This window comes from Sapajus apella, unplaced genomic scaffold, assembly GCF_009761245.1.
Source record: "Sapajus apella isolate SASKATOON/1434 unplaced genomic scaffold, GSC_monkey_1.0 scaffold91, whole genome shotgun sequence".
NCBI classification, from domain to species: domain Eukaryota; kingdom Metazoa; phylum Chordata; class Mammalia; order Primates; family Cebidae; genus Sapajus; species Sapajus apella.
In genome coordinates, this window is record NW_022437031.1 from 2,818,827 (window position 1) to 2,838,083 (window position 19,257).

The 19,257-nt window shown below is 43.4% G+C and overlaps 1 protein-coding gene and 1 long non-coding RNA gene across 3 annotated transcripts in view; both read left to right on the forward strand.

Moving 5' to 3' along the window:
- The window catches only part of MSN (moesin), a 77,745-nt gene that overhangs the window by 13,500 nt on the left and 44,988 nt on the right, over nucleotides 1-19,257 (forward strand). The gene's annotated exons all lie outside the window — the stretch shown is intronic.
- LOC116535034 lies at nucleotides 5,382-14,020 on the forward strand. Its single transcript, XR_004262015.1, has 3 exons — nucleotides 5,382-8,665; nucleotides 10,279-10,284; nucleotides 13,994-14,020. It is a non-coding gene; the product is annotated as an uncharacterized LOC116535034 (long non-coding RNA).

The following is a 19,257-nucleotide window of genomic DNA, read 5'->3' on the forward strand; positions in this document are numbered from 1 at the left end:
AATCTCAACTCTTTTGCCCAGGCTGGAGTCCAGTGGCCCAATCTTGGCTCACTGCAACCTCCGCCTCCTGGGTTTGAGCGATTCTTGTCCCTTGGCCTCCCGAATATCTGGAATTATAGGCATATGTCACCACATCTGGCTAACTTTTGTATCTTTTTGGTAGAGACAGGGTTTCACTATGTTGGCTAGGTTGGTCTTGGAACTCCGGGCCTAAAGTGATCCACCTGCCTCAGCCTCCCAAAGTGCTGGGATTACAGGCATGAGCCACTGTGCCTGGCCATGAATTTTTTTTTTAACTGTGGTAAGAAATGCCATACCTCTTCTTTCTGCTTTAGCCTATGTTCTTTCCTTCAGCTTGAAATTTCAGGTGCCTCTTCTTCACCTTCCCCCTACTCCATGTCGCTTCCACTGGAAACTTACTTTATTACTTCCAGGTGATATTAGTTTTACTATCTTCGGTGTGCCCATTGTACTTTGTAAGAACTTCTGTTATGTTATTTACCATGTGAAATTGCAGCCATCTGGACTCCTAGGCTTACTCCTTCATTAAGCTCATGCATTTGGAAGCTTCTAGCTCTTCCTGCCTCAAGAAGGAGCCAGGTGGAGGTGGTTAGGAATGGACAAACCTTTGAGGAGCATTTGGTCAGTAATATATATGTTGAGGGAGAAGCAGTAGCAATGAATACAAGGGATGCAAGGGATCCAACAGTGTTGGATCAGCACCTAGTAGGGCATACTAGGCACTAGTAATAAAGAAAATACGCCTTGGAGAAAGGACAGGTGTATTAGCACCTATAGGGAAGAGAGAACTGAGGGTAAGTACAGAGAAAGCCTAGCTGGCCTTGAGTCACCAGTGCAAACTCTGAAATCATTCCAGACTTTAGTTCCCCATTTGTGGAATGGAAAGAGTAATAGCACCCTACTTCTTAGAGTTATGGTGAGGATTCATTCAGTGCACTAATGCGTCTGCAAGTGCTCTGTGAGGTGTGAGGCACAAGGAAGGTAGGCCCAGGACACTCCAGTATTTTTGTTTCAGTTGGCCTCTTGAAGTTCTATCCTACATATGATTCCAGTCAAGCCGCTGAACCCAGAATGCCAGATGCTGCAGTTTCTCTGAGCCCCCTATAGGTGCCCCTACAGCCTGGTTTTTTGAAGTAGGAGGTTTTCAGGGAAATACCATCTCCCCATTTATTTGAGCAGCATGACTCCAACTGGCCCTAGCACAGCCCTACTCATGAATGACCACAAGTGCCTGGGGAGGGAGGTACCACCTTCACCTTAGCTCTTTAGTATCAAATAAGTGGTATAGAGGGTTTCCTAACATCCCTTTAGTTGTAGGTAGAAGTATAGAAGCTTCAGTGAAACTGAGCACCTTTCAGGTCTTCTTGTCCAAAGCCTGCTATGCACTGTGGGAAGGACAGATCTTCATGCCTGTCACTAATTGTATACTCTTCAGAGGCATGCCCATCTCATCTGTCTTAGGAAAATAGCTCATGAGGAACCATCTAAGCCAAATTCAAGGTCTTTGAGTAGAGAATCTCAATTAACTGCTTTTTGTTTTCACCGCATACTACCCATGGCTTCTGTTGTTGTTGTTGTGACCCATGGCTTCTTGCAGCTGCCTTAGCCATTTGCATACCCCCAGTCCACCCCAGGATTTTATGTTTTATAAGGAAGCAAATGACCTGAGCCAGTGGAAGATCTATTGGTCAACTTTAAATCAACATGAAGAAGGGACTTGCTCAAGATCACATAATGAGGCAGAAGCAGAAACCGGTATTGAAGGCAAGACTCTCAGGAGTGTGTTCTTTTCATTATATCAGTCTAGCCTACTAGAGTAAGCTTCATGAGAACAGAGACGGTTTCCCACCATCCATTGTATCCCTGGTACCTAACACAACGTACCTAACACAAGGTACTTGGGATACAATGGATGGTGGGCATGGAGTAGATTCTCAACAAATATTTATTGAATAGATATGTCAATAGCTACTATTTTCATGTTGGAACTGTCTTCTTTAGACTCCTTTAGCTAGATCTACCAGACAGCCGAATAACAATTCCATTGGTCCACTGGAAAATACCTAATGTGGACCCAGGTGAGTCCTGGCAGAATGGAGCAGGGTAGCGCCAGGTAATGGGAAGGCATTGCCTCTCTTGTGCACCTTGGAGAAACTGTTTATCTGTGAATGGCCAGCTTGTGCATAGGCATTTCTGCTCCCTTTTCCCACATCTTCACATAATACGGTAGTGTTCATGTCAAGTGGGAATATTCAAATCAAAGCTTTTTGTGGATTCTAACAGGCAGCTATGCAAGCGTTTCTGTCCACCTTTGTGAAGTAGCCCAAAGTTTGACTGTAGAGTACATATTTGAGACATTAATCAGGTTTTTTATTTTTTTGTGTGTGTGCTGCTCCTTATGGCATGGCCAGCAGGCAGGGCCACATTGAATAATTTAATCCTGAGAGGTCTGTGCACCTGAGGTTTAGGGATTGGGTTGGCCCCTGTACTGAGGCATAGGAAGAGACAAGCATAGATCAGGGAGGTTAGCAAGGAAGTCCAGAGATCATAATGTTGGGGCACCTATTAGCTATCCTCTGTTGCTATTGCTACTGTTGCCACCACCACCACCAACCAGGCTGCTTTAGAGCCCAGAGCTGCATATCTTTGCAGATTTGGTATGTTCTGGCCAAGGTAGGCTAATTTTGTAGGCAGTAGGAGGTATTTTCCTCCCATCAACTCCAGAGACAGGGGTAAGGCCAGCATTTGAGAGGTGTAGGTTTGTACTTACTAGGTAAGGTTGGCTGTCCTAAAATAGAGAGAGCTTCTGAAGGTCAACTAGTCTTTAAAGGACTTTTTCCGTCTTTCTTTTTAGTACTGAGCTAGACACCATATAAGGAAAGTTAACAGACACATTCTCTGCTATGTGGTAGGACAGATTTAAATAAAGACAGGCTTTGTTTTACAATTTTGGATTAATTTTTCATTATGAAACTAATACATATTTGTTGTAAGAAATGAAAGAGCATTGAAAAATATAAAGCCTCCTGTCTTCTGCCCCTAACTGTATTCTCCAGAGACAACCAACGTTAACCAGTTAGTTATGTGAACATAAACTTTTTTTTCTTTTTTATTTTTTTATTTTTTGAGATGAAGTCTTGCTCTGTTACCCAGGCTGGAGTGCAGTGGTGCAGTCTTGGCTCACTGCAGCCTTCACCTCCTAGGTTTAAGTGAGTCTCATGCCTCAGCCTCCCAAGTAGTGGGGATTACAGGTGCCCACCACCACATCTGGCTATTTTTTTCTATTTTTAGTGGAGTTGTGGTCTCGCCATGTTGACCAGCCTGCTCTTGAACTCCTGACCTCAGGTGATCACCTGTCTTGGCCTCCCAAAGTGCTGAGATTACAGGCATGAGTCACTGCTCCCAATCTATAGACTCTTTTTTCATGCATTTGTACATATATGCCTTTAAACGCACAGATAGTACAAATCCATATTGTTCTGCTTTTTAAACTTAGTAAGTGCTGGCCATATTTTAATGTCAAATTCGATTTTAAAGTCTACAGGGGCTCATTTTTTTTTTTTTTTTTTTTGGATGGAGTTTCGCTCTTGTTACCCAGGCTGGAGTGCAATGGCGCGATCTCGGCTCACCGCAACCTCCGACTCCTGGGTTCAGGCAATTCTCCTGCCTCAACCTCCTGAGTAGCTGGGATTACAGGCACGTGCCACCATGCCCAGCTAATTTTTTTTTTGTTTTTTTAGTAGAGACAGGGTTTCACCGTGTTGACCAGGATGGTCTTGATCTCTTGACCTCGTGATCCACCCGCCTCGGCCTCCCAAAGTGCTGGGATTACAGGCTTGAGCCACCGTGCCCGGCCCTACAGGGGCTCATTAATAACAAATAGGTTGAACACTTTTAAACATTATTATTATTATTATTATTATTATTATTTGAGGCAGAGTGTTGCTCTTTTTGCCCAGGCTGGAGTGCAGTGGTGCAATCTCGGCTCACTGAAACCTCCGCCTTCCAGGTTCAGACACTTCTCCTGCCTCAGCCTCCTAAGTAACTGGGATTACAGGCACACGCCACCATGCCCAGCTAATTTTGTATTTTTAGTAGCCATGGGGTTTCACCATGTTGGCCAGGCTGGTCTTGAACTCCTAACTTCCAGTAATCCACTGGCCTTGGCCTCCCAAAGTGCTGGGATTATAGATGTGAGCCACTGTGCTCACCCCCCCCCCCCCCCCCCATTTTTTTTAATTTTAATAGAGACAGGATCTCACTCTGTCACCCAGGCTGAAGTGCAATGGTGTTATCATAGCACACTGTAACCTTCAACTCCTGGGCCCAAGCAATCCTCCTGTCTCAGCCTCCTGAGTGGCTAAGTCTACAGGTGCATGCCCAGTTATTATGATTTTTTTTAGTTTTTTTGTACAGACAAGGTCTTGCTATGTTGCCTTGGCTAGACTTGAGCTCTTGGGCTCAAGAAATCCTCTCACCTCAGCCTCCCAAAGTGTTGGGATTTCAGGCGTGAGCTACCAATGCCTGGATAAATGGGTGGAACAGTTAAAATCTATACAAATAAAGGGGCCATACTCTGAATTAAGTGGAAAATAAAGAGGAAGTAGTTAGGATTTTTCTGTCTGAGAGGGAAGGCTTTTTGAGGAAGATGTGATATGTGGACCCTTCTGTTGGGATGAAAGATGTTGGTAGCTGCTCTCCTTTCCAAGCTCAGTAGGCCCCACCTATAGAGATTGCTTTAGATCCTGTGTCTAAATGATCTCAGTGGAGTGACTAGCGGTAGGATAAACTTGTTTTCTGCTCTTAGCATGGTCCCCTTCCTGTTCTGTGGTTTTGCCACCTCGTGGTGGTTTGATTCCAGATAATACCTGACTGAGAATCCTGTGCCTCAGAAGACCGCTGGCTGTTGGAACTGTCTGAGGTGAAGGAAAGAAACTTTGTGAGTGTACATATTTGTGTGTTTGTAGTAGGCACACATGCTTTTCTAATCTTCTCCAGAGAAGAGCAGTGGAGGCTGATCCAATGGTAGTGGGTTATCAGATGGTAGTTACCAGATGGTTATCAGGTGGCAGTGGGTTATCAGAACTTACTAACATTAGTGTCACTCAAGTTTTTTTGTTTTTCTATTTTCTGAGACAGAGTCTTGCTGTGTTACCCAGGTTGGAGTGCAGTGGCATGATCTTAGCTCACTACGACCTCCACTTTCCAGGTTGAAGCAATTCTCATGCCTTAGCCTCCCAAGTACAGGCGTGCACCACTGTGCCTGGCCAATTTAAATATTTTTAGTAGAGCTAAGGTTTTGCCATGTTGGCCAGGATGGTCTCGAACTCCTGGCCTCAAACAATCTGCCTGCCTTGACCTCCCAAAGTGTTGGGATTGCAGGTGTGAGCCACCACGCCCCAGTCAGTAAAGTTGGTATACAACTTCCCACTGCTAAATTTGACTGGCTTAAAAAAAAAACAAAAACAAAGAAGAGCTGTGGAAGGGCCTGTCAATTATCAGAGAAGCTGGATTAGAATCCCCTTCCCAACAACATACACATCAGAGATTTTGTCCAGGTGGCAGAAAAGTAGAATTTTGCAGAGCACTCAGCTGTAGCTGATCCACCAGTTGAATAATTGAGGAAGATAGTGATTTGTGAAATACAAATAAACATGATATATATTGAAAGAAAAATTATAGCCTAGTGGTCACAGGTCCTGGTCTTAAAAGCTTGCTAGCTTGAGGGTATTGATCATGTTGAAAGAGCCAGGCCAGTAGAGGAGAAGCAGAATTACCAGAAATGCTGGCTCTATTCTGCCCACTCATGGCAGGCCCCACCTTTCTCTTGTCTTTTTATTCCCACACTTCCACAGTGGGTGTGGCAGAGTTCTGCTTGCCCAGCCTTTAATCCTGGAACATCTGCTACCAGAGGTTGACCCTGACTGGGCTAGGCCCACAGGCCACTTACAGGCATTATATTCCCTTCCCCTTCAGACAAACAGGAAGCTGCCTGCACACTCTTAGTGATTGGCACTTTCAGAAGCTTTTTGGGGCAGGGAGAGCAAAACGTTGAGATCAGACTCCAAAAGGAAAAGGAAATGATATTTTAAATAATTTCCTGGGTTACTTGAGAAGGTGTGGATCCACAGTATCTCCAGGCATTTATTGTAGGCCAGGCTTGTAGGAATATTTGTGTTTCCATACTTGGTGTTTTGACTTTGGGGAAGTCCCTTAAACTCCCTGAGCCTCCCCTTCTCCCATTGGTAAAGTGGGAATGATAATGTGTTAACCTTAGAATTGGTGGTGGGAAACTTGGATAAGTTAACATTGGAAGGCTCTGAAATGTTAGCTCTGTAGAAAATCAAGTGTACAGGATTCAGGTGCTCAAAGAAGTTTAAATCATGTTTTAATAGTCTCTGTTGACAAAAGTAGTAGTGTGTCAGTAGATGAAAGACTTTTAGCTCACCATTAAGAATGGTTATGATCCTTAAAAGGGTGAGCCTCCGTTATCAGAAAATGTCCCCTTCTGTGGAACAGCTCATTTATAGACCATTTAGGACCAATGAGGCATTGCCACATAATCATCTCTTAACTATCCATAATAAAACTCTCTTTTCAGCTACCTGTGGATTGCCTATTCTAAATAAGGTGAGCCCAGGGAATACCAGCTCTTCTGATAGTCCAAATAACACATAATTAGTTATGCAAACCTGTCCCAAAAGTTCCCAGGGTGAAATGGTTAGGTTGCTATTGAGTAATCCATAGAGTATTACTCTTATGTTGCCGTGGGTAACTGACCTTCACTATAAAGGCAAATGGTTAACTTTGCACTCTGGAGCAAGGAAAGTGATAGACTTCTATTTCTCAGGTCATTTGTGATCTCACTGACCATCCCTGCAGCTGCGAACTCAGAGGCAGCACATTTATGAGAATGGGATTGGAAAGGAGGCAATCCTTCAAAGATTGGAGGTTGAGAAGACATGGTTGAGTGTGCCCTGCATAGAATTTTATTCCAGGGAGAGTTGAGTAGGTCTCCCTTCACTACACTCTGTTGGTATTGTCCTTTGGCAAGAAGAGCCAAACTTAAAGAAAATCTTAAAAGAGCCATTAAGGATCTCTTGGTGCAAGTTCTTCTGGAACCTCTAGCGATTTAACAACCCAGAAAAGGAAATTGCAGGGTTAGGAGTCTGGAAAGGAGTTATAAGTTTAGGGGATAGCTGCCCATTTTCCAAATAGTTTTCTGTTTAAAATAGCCAAGTCAGATGCGAATTGAAGGAATCTCTTCACAGGTTGGCTGGCATTGCCCTGTAATGCTCTTTCAGTGCCCAGCTAATGATAATTCTCTACATGTGTAATAAGTTTCATAGTTGTAAAACTCTTACTATGTCATTTGGTATTCATCAACTCTCTTCAGTTGGCAGGTTAGGAATTATTATTATTATTTTTTAATTTTTAAAAATACAGACACAGTTTCACTGTGTTGACCAGGCTAGTCTTAAGCTCCTGGGCTCAAGTGATCTGCCCACTTCAGCCTCCCAAAGTGTTGGAATTACAGGTGTAAGCCACCACACCCAGCCAGAAATTATTATCTTTACTTTTACATAAGGGAGAACTGAGGCTCAAAGACTTTAAGTGACTGCAAAAATTACTCAGCTAATGAGTAATGGAGACAAGGCTTGATTGGGAGACGGAAGACTTTGGTTTTAGACTATGCATAGGGTGGAGTGTGGGAAGGGAAGGCAGTGTTGTTTCATAAAGGCCTGGACTTAAGCTCTGGTCATGGTTAGGTCAGAGTTCTGAATCTAGAAAGGAAGTTTCAGCTTTAAACATTTGGCCCTTCCCCCATTCCAATGGCTGCCCAACCTCTCTTCAGTTTCTCTTCTAAAAGATCGTAAGTCAATACTAATGTTTAGAGAGAATTCTAGCACTTGGGGGCTGTGTGGGGATGGCCACCTGTTATGTTTTTGTTCTGCCTGCTTGGGGCTTGGTCTGACTCTAGTTTTGCAACTGGCTTCCTGTGTAACCCATTCTTGGTAGTGTCAGACCACTACTTTCAAAGCTAGTTGTGCCTTCCACTTGGTTGAGCCAATAACTTATTCAGTTTTGCCATGCTCCTGGACATATAGGAGTTGCTTGTTAGTACGGGAGAATTGTTTGGGGGCTGCTTAGACCTAGCTAATGTAGGGACTTGTTTGTACCTTGGTGGGACCAAGAGCATCGATCCAACTTTTTGTTGAGAGGAGGAGGTATTAGAAAATCATGGAAAGGGCACTTTTTTAGTTCAAGAGCTGTTGTTTATTCTGGGCCCTGCTGTTAGCTTTCCAGAGCAATCTTGACCAAGACCTTGCTCCTTTTTGGGCCATAGCCTGTTCCACAAGAGGTTGGTCTGGCTAATCTCTGAGGGCTATTTCCTGCTCTGAAGCTCTGATTTATTCAGAAATGTTACACTCCACTAACAATGGAGACTGGTCTGTCCCACCGTGGGTACAGGAATGGTGGCACACATCTCAAAAATGGTTTTGTTCCATGGGGAACTGAGCCAAATGGACAACTTTACTAGCTCTGAAAGGTTAGAAGTGGTCAGCTGTGTCTGAATTTTGTAAGGCAGCATAACTGGGTGGAGGGGTGGGCAGGCAAGGGTGGCAGGCATCAGAGGATGGATGTGAATGGAGAGGGAGGAAGTGCCCCGGAGAGGTAGCTCATAGAGAACCCACCAGACATAGGCGATAAACTGACATCATGAAGTAGATGGTTTGTCCCAGTCCATGACCAGGTAGTTCCTGGTCACAAGCTGTTGGTACACCCTGAGGAATGCAATACCGTCACATGGGAACGTGTCACTAGAGCTGCCAAAAGGCTGGGGATGCAGGAAGAGCAGCTCTTTCTTGTCATCATTCCCTCTGTGTAGGGTGGGAGGTTCTTAAAATTGGGCCATAGAGACCATATGTGGTGAATGAAGAAAACAATTCATAATGGCAGATAGGCCTGGTCTATCAGAGAAAGGAAAAGTTGTAATGCTTGCCTGATGTCAAAGCATGTGGGGTTGGATTTGCTAGTGCCAATACCTTTTAATTTTTTTTTTTTAATTGTACTTTAGGTTCTGGGGTACATGTGCAGATCATGCAGGATTGTTGCATAGGTACATACCTGGCAATGTGGTTTGCTGCCTCCATCCCCCCATCACCTACATCTGGCATTTCTCCCCATGTTATCCCTCCCTGACATCCTCCCGCCCTGCTGCCCCTCCCTAGGCTCCCCCAACAGACCCCAGTGTGTGATGCTCACCTCCCTGTGTCCATGTGTTCTCATTGTTCGACATCCACCTATGAGAAAGAACATGTGGTGTTTGACTTCCTGTTCTTGTGTCAGTTTGCTGAGAATGATGGTTTCCAGATTCATCCATGTCTCTACAAAGGATACGAACTCATCATTTTTTATGGCTGCATAGTATTCCATGGTGTATATGTGCCACATTTTCCTTGTCCAGTCTATCGATGAGCATTTGGGTTGGTTCGAGGTCTTTGCTATTGCAAACAGTGCCGCTATGAACACACATGTGCATGTGTCTTTATAATAGAATGATTTATAATCCTTTGGATATATACCCAGTAATGGGATTGCTGGGTCAAATGGAATTTCTATTTCTAGGTCCTTGAGGAATCACCATACTGTCTTCCACAATGGTTGAACTAGTTTACACTCCTACCAACAGTGTAAAAGTGTTCCTATTTCTCCACATCCTCTCCAGCATCTGTTGTCTCCTGATTTTTTAATGATCACCATTCTAACTGGCATGAGGTTGTATCTCAATGTGGTTTTGATTTGCATTTCTCTAATAATCCGTGATGATGAGCATTTTTCATGTTTCTTGGCCTCATATATGTCTTCATTTGAAAAGTATCTGTTCACATCCTTCTCCCACTTTTGGATGGGTTTGTTTTTTTTCTTGTAAATCTATTTTAGTTCTTTGTAGATTCTGGATATTAGCCCTTTGTCAGATGGGTAGATTGCAAAAATTTTTTTCCATTCTGTTGGTTGCCAGTTCACTCTAATGATTGCTTCTTTTGCTGTACAGAAGCCATGGAGTTTAATTAAGTCCCATTTGTCTATTTTGCCTTTTGTTGCCAATGCTTTTGGTGTTTTAGTCATGAAATCCTTGCCTATGCCTATGTCCTCAACATTTTTGCCTAGGTTTTCTTCTAGGGTTTTTATGGTGTTAGGTCTTATGTTTAAGTCTTTAATTCAACTGGAGTTAATTTTAGTGTAAGGTGTCAGGAAGGGGTCCAGTTTCAGCTTTCTGCACACTGCTAGCCAGTTTTCCCAACACCATTTATTAAACAGGGAATCCTTTCCCTATTGCTTGTTTTTGTTAGATTTGTCAAAGATCTGGTGGTTGTAGATGTGTGGCATTGCCTACAAGGCCTCTGTTCTGTTCCATTGATCTATATCTCTGTTTTGATACCAGTACCATGCTGTTTTGATGACTGTAGCTTTGTCATATAGTTTGAAATCAGGTAGCATGATGCCTCCGGCCTAGTTCTTTTTGCTTCGGATTGTCCTGGCTATGCAGGCTCTCCTTTGGTTCCATATGAAGTTTAAGGTGGTTTTTTTTTCTAGTTCTGTTATTGGTATCTTGATGGGGATAGCGTTGAATCTATAAATTACTTTGGGCAATATGGCCATTATCATGATACTGGTTCTTCCTAACCATGAGCATGGAATGTTTCTCCGTTTGTTTGTGTCCTCTCTTATTTCCTTGAACAGTGGTTTGTAGTTCTCCTTGAAGAGGCCCTTTACATCCTTTTTCAGTTGTATTCCTAGGTATTTTATTCTCTTTGTAGCAATTGTGAATGGGAGTTGACTCATGATTTGGCTCTCTGTTAGTCTGTTATTGGTGTATAGAAATGCTTGTAATTTCTGCACATTGATTTTGTATCCTGGGACTTTGCTGAAGTTGCTTATCAGTTTCAGCAGATTTTGGGCTGAGATGATAGGGTCTTCTAAATATACAATCATGTCATCTGCAAATTGAGACAATTTGACTTACTCTTTTCCTAATTGAATACCTTTTATTTTTTTTTTTTTTCTTGCCTAATTGCTCTGGCTAGAACTTCCAATATTATATTGAATAGGAGTGGTGAGAGAGGGCATCCTTGTCTAGTGCCAAATTTGAAAGGGAGTGCTTCCAGTTTTTGCCCATTCAGTATGATATTAGCTGTAGGTTTGTCGTAATAGCTTTTATTATTTTGAGATATGTTCCTTCAATACCTAGTTTACTGAGAGTTTTTAGCATAAAGGCCTGTTGAATTTTGTTGAAGGTCTTCTCTGCATCTATTGAGATAATCCTGTGGTTTTTGTCTTTGGTTCTGTTTATGTGGTGAATTACGTTTATAGACTTGCGTATGTTGAACCAGCCTTGCATCCCCAGAATGAAGCCTACTTGATCGTGATGGATAAGCTTTTTGATGTGCTGTTGCAATTGGTTTGCCAGTATTTTATTGAAGATTTTTGCATCTATGTTCATCATGGATATTGGCCTGAAGTTTTCTTTTTTTGTTGAGTCTCTGCCGGGTTTTGGTATCAGGATGATGTTGGTCTCATAAAATGATTTGGGAAGGATTCCCTCTTTATAGATTGTTTGGAATAGTTTCAGAAGGAATGACACCAGCTCCTCTTTGTACATCTCGTAGAATTCAGCTGTGAACCTGTTTGGACCTGGACTTATTTTGGTTGGTAGGCTATTAACTGCTGCCTCAACTTCAGCCCTTGTTATTGGTCTGTTCAAGGTTTCAGCTTCTTCCTGGTTTAGGCTTGGGAGGGTGCAAGTGTCCAGGAATTTATCCATTTCTTCCAGGTTTATGGTTTATGTGCATAGAGTTGTTTGTAGTTTGTGTTTCTGTGGAGTTAGTGGTGATATCCTCTTTATCGTTTTTTATTGCATCTATTTGATTCTTCTCCCTTTTCTTTTTTATTAATTTGGCTAGTGGTCTATGTATTTTGTTGATCTTTTCAAAAAACCAGCTCCTGATTTATTGATTTTTTTGAAGGATTTTTTGTGTCTCTATCTCCTTCATTTCTGTTCTGATCTTAGTTATTTCTTGTCTTCTGCTAGCTTTTGAGGGTTTTTTTTTTTTTTTTTTTCTTGCTCCTCTGGCTCTTTAAATTTCAAGGATAGGATATTGGTGTTTGATCTTCCCTCGCTTCTCTGGTGGGCACTTATTGCTATTAATTTCCCTCTAGACACTGCTTTAAATGTGTCCCAGAGATTCTGCTACGTTGTGTCTTCGTTCTCATTGGTTTCAAAGAACATCTTTATTTCTGCCTTCATTTGTTTATCCAGTTGACATTCAGGAGCCAGTTGTTCAGTTTCCATGAAGTTGTGTGGTTCTGAGTTAGTTTCTTAATTCTGAGTTCTAATTTGATTGTACTATTGTCTGAGAGACTGTTATGATTTCCATTCTTTTGCATTTGCTGAGGAGTGATTTACTTCCAATTATGTCGTCAATTTTACAGTAGGTGCCATGCGGTCCTGAGAAGAATGTATATTCTGTGGATTTGGGGTGGAGATTTCTGTAGATCTCTATTAGGTCTGCTTGGTCCAGATCTGAGTTCAAGTCCTGTATATCCTTGTTAATTTTCTGTCTTGTTGATCTGTCTAATATTGACAGTGGAGTGTTAAAGTCTTCCACTATTATTGTGTGGGAGTCTACATCTCTTTGTAGGTCATTAAGAATTTGCTCTATGTACCTGGGCCCTCATGTATTGGGTACATATATATTTAGAATCGTTAGTTCTTGTTGATGTGTTGATCCTTTTACCGTTACGTTATGCCCTTTGTCTCTTTTGATCTTTGTTGGTTTAAAGTCTATTTTATCAGAGACTAGGATTGCAACTCCTGCTTTTTTTTTGCTCTCTATTTGCTTGATAAATCTTCCTCCATCCCTTTAATTTTAGCCTATGTGTGTCCTTGCATGTCAGATGGGTTTCCTGAATACAGCACACCAATGGGTTTTGACTTTTTATCCAATTCGCCAGTCTGTGTCTTTTGATTGGGGCATTTTGTCCATTTCAATTGAAAGTTAATATTGTTATGTGTGAATTTGATCCTGCCATTTTGATGCTAGCTGAATGTTTTGCCCGTTAGTTGACACATTTTCTTTATTGTGTCAATGGTCTTTACCATTTGGTACATTTTCTGGAGTGGTTGGTACGGGTTGTTCCTTTCCTTGTTTAGTGCTTCTTTCAGGAGCTCTTGTAAGGCAGGCCTGGTGGTGACGAAATCTCTCAGCAATTTCTTGTCCATGAATGATTTTCTTTCTCCTTCACTTATGAAGCTTAGTTTGGCTGGATATTAAATTCTAGGCTGAAAGTTCTTTTCTTTAAGGATGTTGAATATTGGCCCCCACTCTCTTCTGGCTTGTAGGGTTTCTGCTGAGAGATCTGTCCTGAGTCTGATGGGCTTCCCTTTGTGGGTAACCCGACCTTTCTCTCTTGCTGCCCTTAGCATTTTTCCCTTCATTTCAACCCTGGTGAATCTGACAATTATCTACCTTGGGGTTGCTCTTCTTGAGGAATATCTTTGTGGTGTTCTCTGTATTTCCTGGACTTGAATATTGGCCTGCCTTGCTAGGTTGGGGAAGTTTTCCTGGATAATATCCTGAAGAGTGTTTTCCAGCTTGGATTCATTCTCTCCGTCACATTCAGGTACACCTATCAAACGTAAATGAGATCTTTTCACATAATCCCATATTTCTTGGAGGCTTTGTTTATTTCTTTACACTCTTTTTTCTCTATTCCTGCCTTCTCATTTTATTTCATTGAGTTGATCTTCAATCGCTGATCTCCTTTCTTCTGCTTGATCAATTCAGCTATTGAAACTTATGTATGCTTCGTGAAGTTCTCGTGCTATGTTTTTCAGCTCCATCAAGTCATTTATATTCTTTTCTAAGCTGTTTATTCTAGTTAGCATCTGATCTAACCTTTTTCCCAGGTTCTTAGTTTCTTTGCATTGGGTTAGCACATGTTCTTTTAGTTCTGCGAAGTTTGTTATTACCCACCTTCTGAAGCCTGTTTCTGTCAATTCATCAGATTCATTCTCCATCCATCTTTGATCCCTAGCTGGTGAGAAGTTGTCATCCCTTGTAGGAGGTTTTTGGTGTTTTCTTCCTTTTTGCGCTGGTTTCTTCCCATCTTAATGACTTTATCTACTTGTGGTCTTTGTAGTTGGTGACTTTTGGATGGGTTCTCTGAGTGGATGTCCTTTTTGTTGATGTTGAAGCTATTTCTTTCTGCTTCTTAATTTTCCTTCTAACAGGCCCCTCTGCTGCAGGACCGTTGGCAGCCCACTCTAGACCCCACTCGCCTGGGGATCACCAGCAGGGGCTGCAGAACAGTAAGGGTTGCTGCCGGTTTCTTCCTCTTCTATCCTTGTCCCAGAAGGGTATCTGCCCACTGTTGGCCTGAGCTCTCCCTTATGAGGTGTCTCTTTGGGTATAGGGGGTTGGGGAGTTGCTTGAGGAGACAGTCTGTACCTTATAGGAGCTCAACTGCTGTGCTGGGAGCTCCGTTGTTCCATGCAGAGCTGCTGGGCAGGTACCTTTAAGTCTGCTGCAGCTGAACTCATAACCGCCTCTTTTCCCAGGTCCTCTGTCCTAGGAAGGTTGGCTTTATTTATAAGTTCCTGTTGTGCTGCTGCCTTTTTTCATAGATGCTCTGCCCTGCAGGGAGTAGCCTTGTCACAGTCTGCTAGTAGAGGTGTTGCTGAGCTGCCGCAGGCTCTGCCCAGCTGCTGTGTGAACTGCCTCGGTAGTGGTGGTCGCCCTTCCCCCCACTGAGCTGGACCATCCTGGGTCCTGCTGCACTTGCTGTGAAACTCTCAATCCAGAGCATTTCAGATTGCTTGTTTCGTGGGGGTGGTACCCGCTGAGCCAGGTCGCCTGTCTCCCTGTCTCTGCCCCCTCCCTTTCAGTTGAATGGGTGGCTCTGTCTCTCAGGTGTTACAGGCACCAGTCGAAACAGCCACCCAGGCTTTTGTGAGTTTCTATGTGCCGTCCCAGCACTGGCTGACACCACCGGGCTGAAAACTCATGGCACTTTTCGGTCCAGGAATCTCCTGGTCTGTGGGCAGTGAAAACTTGTTTGGAAATGTGGTGGGCACTCACCCTCTATGCTGTTCTTGCTGGGAACTGCACTCCGGAGCTGTTCCTATTCGGCTATCTTGTATCCTCCTCTTAATTTTTTTTTCTTGTGGACTTGAAGCAAGGTTTGGTAAAAGGGGGAAATTTGAACTCATAACCCTAGGAGACCAGAATGAAGCTGAATGTTGACTGTTAGAGCTGCCCTTCTTATAGTAGAGGAATGAGTTATGCATGGAGCCATCTAGGCTCCTTGCCTTCTGATCCACCTTGGCTAGGGTGTACCTGGGGAAGTCCAGCTTGCCTGTGGAATTGATCTTGACCAGTTTATAGGAGCTTGTATAGACTATGATTAATTGTTCTGGGTTAAGGCTTTGGGAATCAGTATTTTCTAAGCACTCCCACAGGGAACTGTAACATTGGGCAAAGATTGCTTACTGCATCTCTAATAGAAGCCTCTCCTTGCTACATGGGACAAAACTGAACCAGAGAAAGGGGAGGCCTGTGCCTATGCTAATATGGCATGGATACAGATTATTTGAGCTCTGAGCTAATGCTTTGTCCCGGTTCTTTGAACTCTTCTAACAACTCAATTGGGCATCCTGTAAACTTGGTCAGAGGTCCAGGAGGAGATAGTTGTTATTACCCCCAACCCACAAGTGCTGGAGGAAGGGGTGGGGTTAACTAATTGCACCCAAGGGAGGTGAACATCCCTTTTTAGAGAGTGAGTTCACTGTCTGGGCATGTGCAGACCAGTGGTTGGGGAAAAGGGGAAGCATAGAACAGGATAGGAGGTGAGTAATGCTGTGGGCATCAAGACATTTAGTTAGTGGGAACATTACAAGGAGTTGGTGAGCTTAAGGACCTGGTGACTTCGGTCCCCAGATCCATGTGGACTTGCAGGGCTGGGGCCCTGTCTCAGTGTCTAAGATTTGTGTCTTGTGCTTGGGAACTGAGGACTGCTTGTTGTCTGCTTCCTGCTTCAGCTGGATGGCCTTTACGCTTGATTAGGGAGTGAGCCCAACCATAGAGCAGCCTCTCCTTGGCCCCAGCCCCTACTGCTCCTATCCTTTCAGAGTGCATCAAGCTCTCCCACATGTCTGGGCACACCATATCACAGTGTGGTCTTTGATTATTTTTCCTCTATTTTACATGTAGTATTCTGATTGAGAATGAGCTCCTTCTATAGTAGGAAAGGGGGCTTTGTTCCAAGTCCTTCCTAGGGGGATGGAAATGTGCTTAATGGAGATAAGCAAGCAGATGAGTAGGACACTTAGGGTTCCTTTTCTCTCACCAGTGTCAAAAGGAACTTTTCTTAGGAGAGAAAAGTGACTGGGAGATTTAGGGTGGCTATAGTACACACTTCATTCTGTGGGGTCCAAGAATTATGTCTTTTTCCTGCTAGATGGGGAACCCCTTGAAGTAGTACTTGTCATAGTCTCTGTATTCTCAGTGCAGAGTAAAATACCCCCACACTTTGCAGGGTAAGGACATTTTTTTCTCTTATTCTCTCCCTTGAGTCGGATTAGATTCCCTAGAAGCCCTGTATCTCCTGGCTGAAGACTGTGGAAGCTAATGGGGGAGGAAAGGAAGGGCTGCATCTATGGGTTGGCTGTCTATGGCACCTCTTGTATCCAGAATTCCACCCATAGTTCTTCATAGTAGTTAACTTTTAAGGTGTATACACTTTCACATGTAGATGTTCTTTTTTTTTTTTTTTTTTGAGACAGAGTTTTGCTCTTGTTGCCCAGGCTGGAGTGCAGTGGTGCTATCTCGGCCATCTCAGCTCACTGCAACCTCCGCCTCCCAGGTTCAAGTGATTCTCCTGCCTCAGCCTTCCAAGTAGCTGAGATTACAGGTGCCGGCCACCATACCTGGCTAATTTTTTGTATTTTTAGTAGGGATGGGGTTTCACCATGCTGGCGAGGCTGGTCTCAAATGCCTGACCTTAGGTAATCCACCCACCTTGGCCTCCCAAAGTGCTGGGATTACAGGCATGAGCCACTGCGCCCGGCTCTTTTCTTTTTCTGTAGGAGGAACAAGTGTGAAGAGCCAAGGTGGGAGGTTAGAAGGTGGACACTCCTGAACAGTTGTTTCCTCCTACCACGTTTGAGAGAAGGGTCAACCAGATCATGAGCATCCTGAACCTATCCAGAGGAGAAAGGCCTTAATACAGTGTTGGCCACTAATGGAAGTCATTAGCCTTGGAGCTCTGTGGTGGCCTGCTTTCATTCTTAGCCTCTCACCCCCGTTGAGTTTGGCATATCTAGCTTGATTTCCTTTTATTCTCCAAACATTTTCTGAGGGAATAGGGAGAGAAGCAAGCTACACATGTCCCTTTGCTTCTTGAGCCCTTAATTGACTAGCTGGGAGGTATTCCCTTCTTGCTTCTTTCTTTCTTCTTCATGAATGCCTCTTGCTCTCTAAGGTTAGGGGTTTGAGCCAGAGGTCCGGGAGTCAGGTAGTTTATGACTCAGCCCCTGGCCTGGGGCCTCCTATTGTGGGGATCAGCTTGGCCCAGGGCCTTTCTAATGTGTGAATGAACTTTTGGGGAAGGTGGTTAGTGGTCTAAGCTTATTATCTATTTTTTCTGCCAATGTCTTTGCGTAGGAAGGGTGTAGGTGACTATGTATGATTAATTGGTATGTGGGCCAGTTATCTTTGGCTCGCTTTCAGATAAAACCCTTGCTGCCCATCTTTTAGGGAAAGTAGAATGTGAAAAGAGATATTTATCCAGGGTTGAGGCCTTGCAGAGAGTTCATGGAGTTATCAGGTACAAATATTTAGTTTAGTCCAGGAATTGGTGAACTTGCCTGTGGGACCAGTTTTTGTATATATTGTAAGAATAGATTTTATGTTTTTAGGAGCATTTTTTTGTTTTGTTTTGTTTTTTGAGATGGAGTTTCACTCTTGTTGCCCTGGCTGGAGTGCAATGGCGCAATCTTGGCTCATTGCAACTTCCGCCTCCCAGATTCAAGTGATTCTCATGCCTCAGCCTCCTGAGTTACAGGCACCTGCCACCACACCCAGCTAATTTTTGTATTTTTAGTAGGGACGAGGTTTCACCATGTTGGCCAGGTTGGTCTCGAGCTCCTAACCTCAGGTGATCCGCCCGCCTCGGCCAGCATTTTTTTTTTTTTTTTTTTTTTAAGAAAAAAGAATGTGCAACAGAGACCATATGTGACTTACACATATAGCTTGCCAATCTCTACTAGTCTATGCCTTAGAGTGCGAATTTATTGTATACCTATTTCCTGGATACTCATGACTTCTTTATAGTCACCTTTTTCCTGAGCCTTACACACTGCAGGCCTCTGAATCCTGCTTCTTGTAGCCAATCATAAATACCTTCCGTGCTGGTTACTACCTAATATGTAGTTACTAACCAAACTATTCTGTCTCCTTTCATGTACACTTGGGGTCTGTGGTCACCTAGGGTTAGAATTAAAATTGTATCCTTGGAATGGAAAGAACTTGATAGATGATGCTTTCCTCCAGTTCACTGTAACTTTGTAAAACTTAGCTTTTCAGTGCAGATAGCCCTAAATCTAGAAAGTACACAACTCCTGTTGATAGTAATTAGGGAGATTCGAAAACACAAACACAAAAATCCAAAGCTGTACTCAACAGGAGATTTCAGAGCTGGGGCCAGCTCTTTCTGTTCCTTCCCTCATACTTCATCCTGGTTTTGTTGAGACTCCTAAAATTATATCTGGTTTTTTGAGAATGTGTGTTTGTGTTCTTGTGGGACCATGCCTGGACAGAGGGAACCTTAGCTACTTTTGGAGCAAGACACTGAAACTGGAGTTGTAAGGGTGATACTAGTATAGTTCTAGTGATAGGCTTACCCAGATAGGGAGGCATTCCTGGCTTCATCTGTAGCCCGTACACCCTTTGTACTATATTGGCTTTTGCATATTTATGGAGGTGCATGCCTATTTGAGCACCCATACCCATTCATGCCAGGTCTTTGGGAATCCTGGAGTGGAAGGAATACAGTGCCAAGGCTAAGTCACTCTTCTGAAAGGTCAGGATTCTAATAGAAGTTACCTCAAGTCTGCTATGCAATGCCTTTTCTTCTCCCTGCTGCTGTGCCTGCCTTCCTCAAACACACCTAGGA